This window comes from Penaeus monodon, chromosome 23 (assembly GCF_015228065.2).
Source record: "Penaeus monodon isolate SGIC_2016 chromosome 23, NSTDA_Pmon_1, whole genome shotgun sequence".
Taxonomy (NCBI): Eukaryota; Metazoa; Arthropoda; class Malacostraca; order Decapoda; family Penaeidae; genus Penaeus; species Penaeus monodon.
The window spans coordinates 43185269-43185721 of NC_051408.1; positions in this window are offsets into that span (position 1 = coordinate 43185269).

Consider the following 453-nt stretch of genomic DNA (forward strand, 5'->3'; position numbering starts at 1 on the left):
TTATTTATGTTTATTGTTTTTGTTTGTTTTGTGTTTGTTGCTGTTTGCTTGTTTGTTTTTGTTTGTGTTTCTGTTTTTATTGTTGTTTGCTTTGCTTTTGTTGTGTGTTTATTGTTGTTTTGTTTGTTGTTGTTGATTCTTTATCTATTTGTTTCTACTTTGTTGTTGTTTGTTCTTGTTATTGTATAAAAGCATATTTTAAGATTTCTTGTTATTCTTTGATTTACTTACGATATGAAACAATATAATCTTTTTCTTATCTATCGGATACGCTTGTATAATGTAATAACCTTAACTTATTGTTTAATATGATATGCATAATGTGATTTGCTTGCGTTGACTGCTTCCACTCAGAGGCATAATCTGTAGGATATGATTTAACATAATGAGTAGCAATGAGGATAATGTTTAATCGCAGATATATGTTGAAATCTAGGATGTAATCTGATTTAC